The sequence below is a fragment of the Capsicum annuum genome, chromosome 7 (assembly GCF_002878395.1).
Source record: "Capsicum annuum cultivar UCD-10X-F1 chromosome 7, UCD10Xv1.1, whole genome shotgun sequence".
NCBI lineage: Eukaryota > Viridiplantae > Streptophyta > Magnoliopsida > Solanales > Solanaceae > Capsicum > Capsicum annuum.
Window position 1 is genome coordinate 186,941,719 of NC_061117.1, and position 3,455 is coordinate 186,945,173.

Sequence of the window (3,455 nt, forward strand, 5' to 3'; positions counted from 1 at the left end):
AGGGATCCACCATTGCTAAAGCGGTAAAGTGCCCGCTTTAACAATGAGGCGACTGGTCAAAGTGACCGCTAAAACAGTGCATTGCTGCGACATTGGCTACCACTAAAGTAGTCTATTGGCCGCTAAAGCACGTCTGCACTAGCTTCAACTGCATCAATAACTTTGCTATTTTGCAAAGTTGCCAATCAACCCCTTGAGTTTCATTCGAAATGGACTATGCTACTAAATTAAATTCGATATTATGGACTCAATGATGACGTATTTTTTAAAAATTATTTTGAACAAATTACTCTCGGCAACCCCTTAAAGCTTATTAAAAATTAGTTTTCAATCGGAGGGTCGAAATGCAAACTAATGATTCCAAACCTGAATCAACCACGCTACTAACTCAATATCAATGTTTCCGATCTAATGAAATTGTTCAAATTTCCATCTGATGCTCAAAACATAAAATGCTGATCGAAGTCAACTATAGAACTTTTAAAACCTCTACAAATCCCAAACTCTTTTAAAACCCTTTCAAAAACATCGAAAACCATGTCAATCATCTCCACACCTTAAAATCAACTTGCTGTAACAATGAGAAAAAACAAAACTTTTAAATCCCATTAAAAATAAAATTTCACAAATCAAATCATCACACTTTTATTAGAGTAGTTTGTTTCACTAATGATAAAAAGCAATCACATGCACATAAAAACCAGTTATATAGAATAAAAAGTTCACAGTCATGTAAGGAGATTATAAACTTTTTGCTTCCACAATTTGCTTTTACTTGTCACTAATTTTTTCATTGAATTTTTATTTTTATTTGTCATTTTTGACATATAAAAAAAAGACAACTTATTTTTTCTTATTTTATCCTTAACAGTAATTGCTTACTCCCTCCGTTTTAAAATAGTTGACCTCTATTGACTTGACATTCTCCTTAAGAAAAAATTTATTAGAGGTTTATTTTATCAAATTAGTCTTCTTAATTATGTTTTGAAAATAATGAATCATTTAATAATAAGAGTAATATTCAAAAACATAATAATAATCTCTTGATTTCATAAAAATAACAATTAAATTGAAATAAATATTTTTGAAAGAGAGCCAACTATTTGAAACGGAGAGAGTATACTCTAAACTAATCTCAAAACACACTAGTAATTACCAATTAATAGTGGGTACGATGGTAAAATAATCATATATTAATAACATTTTTCTTAATGAACGTACCAAATTAACAAATAAAAGTAAACGAAGGGAATAATTATGTAGTACATGTAAGTAGCTAGTGGGATTGCATTTGGAAACCGTAGTCCCTAAAACAAGTTGATCAATAGTATTTCCTTTGTCCATCTTTACTTGTCCATATTTGATTTAACACATATTTTACGTAACAATAAATAAAAGGGCAATCTTATTATATTTATGCAATTAATTATTAGTCAACTAAATATTGAAAAATGAATATATTAAATAACAAGGATAAAATAGATACAAAATAATAAACTATATATAATTTTCTAAATTAAACAAGTAACGTTGAATAACTATTTTAAGTATGCTGAAAAAGTAAAAATTGATGGAGAGAGTACTTGGTAGTAAGCATGTCTAAACATGGTGACATTGTTATAGGATCATCGCATATACATGTCATCTAAAGATGCTATACAGATTTTGGTAGATGGGAAATGGGGAACAAGATAATTAAGATGAGTTTATTTAGCCTGCCAATTTGATACAGGTGGACGCTGTGCTGCTTTCACGTTGCCCGTTTTCTGTGTACGTAGTACTGTAGTAGTTGTACGAGGTAGCATATTCCTTTTTTTTTTTTTTTTAAAAAAAAAAAAAGAGACCAGAAAAGGATTACATTCTTGTGTCTTGTGTGCATATTGAATGATTTCTTGTGAGGTACGGGACAACTAGACACTTTTTCAGTGTTGTGTATATCTATTTGGTATCCGGCATTTACATGTTAGATTCTTAATTGGCAGTCAATAGCAAAGATCAAGACACAAGTACAAACATAAACTTGATATATAACAAAGAAAGCGTACCCTTCATCTCCATTATTAAGCAGCGGTAGCAACGTCGACGGTTAAACTTAAGACCAACTTAAACCATCCTTCAGCTATATCAAACCAATGGAGCGTCAACCGCTATACCACGTATTCAAGAAGAAAATAGGCTAGAGTTTTCTAGTGGCTAGGGAAAAGGAGTTTGCCTCTATTTATAGAGCATCTACCCATCATAGTCAAATTGTTATTGGACCTAACTTATCCACACACATAATAATTCAATATTAGGTCTTTTATTAATCCACCACTTAACATAAAAAAATCATGACATGTTTTGGAAAGACTACATGAGGATATGAGTGAGCATTAACATCCAAAAACCACTTAAACGATCAATGAAAATTAGGCAGCCAGGTGGTGAATGTGTGCAAAACACATTTAAGTATGAAAGATTGGGAACTTTTTTTTTTCTTTTGTGGTTTGATTGGTTATACGAACAAGTTTTGGTGCAAACTATATCATCATTTAGAAATTGCTAAAGTACAATTTCTTTATGGGTTGAAATTGCGTGCTGAACGACAACAAACAACCATGGATGGCATGCAATGGATTAGGTCGGAAAATAGATCAGCGGGAGGCACGTGACATAATAAGAAGGGAGAGTATTATTCAAATGAATTGGGTATGACAAAGGAAAACAACTCAAAGAATGAGGAAGAAAATAATGGGGAAGTGAGGGAGGGAAAGGGAAAGAACACACAAAATAAGGGAGAAAGTGATGTGCATTGTGGGAATAAGAGTATTAATAATAACATAAAAGATTATGAGACTTGAGATGCGTTGGAAATAAATTTACTAATGAAAAGGGAAGAGGTACAGAGGGGTGGGTTTCAGAGAGGCTGGATAGAGCCCTTTCAACAGCTAGTTGGCGCGTACTGTTCAATAAAGCTATAGCGTACCATTTGAAAACTGCTTGTAGTGAAGATATGATGCTTTTTATCTCCTTAGGATTAAGTATCATTCGATATTCACTAGAGAAGTTTTGCTTTGAAAACTCATGTCTTTGGAAAATAGATGTTAAAAAGGTAGTGGAGGAGGGTTGGACCCAGGGAAAGGGATAACATATTACATCTCAAATTGAATACTGAAGGAGTTTTTTACAATCCTGGGGTCGTAACAAAAAAAATAATTCCAATCAAAGATGACGTATCGCAAGACACAGATGAAGAGACTTAGGCAGTAGTAGAAACCTGAGTCACATTGCTCTATATAATAGTGCCAAAGATTCTTATGAAATCCTATTAAGGCAACAAGAATACTACTAGAAACAAAGAGCCAAACAATTTTGGCGTCAGAGTGGTGATAGAAAAAACCATAATTTTTATCTTATGGCTTCTTCACAATGAAAAACAAATACATTTACACAATTGAAAGATGAGTTTGAAAGTT

At 32.4% G+C, this 3,455-nt stretch overlaps 1 long non-coding RNA gene across 1 annotated transcript in view; it reads right to left on the bottom strand.

Annotated features, from left to right (window-relative positions):
• The window catches only part of LOC107853536, a 7,555-nt gene extending 4,872 nt beyond the window's left edge, over positions 1–2,683 (bottom strand). Inside the window, exon 1 of the long non-coding RNA XR_001669807.2 lies at positions 2,046–2,683. This is a non-coding gene — a long non-coding RNA (uncharacterized LOC107853536). The remainder of the gene's footprint in view (positions 1–2,045) is intronic.
• Between the last annotated feature and the right edge of the window lie 772 nt (positions 2,684–3,455).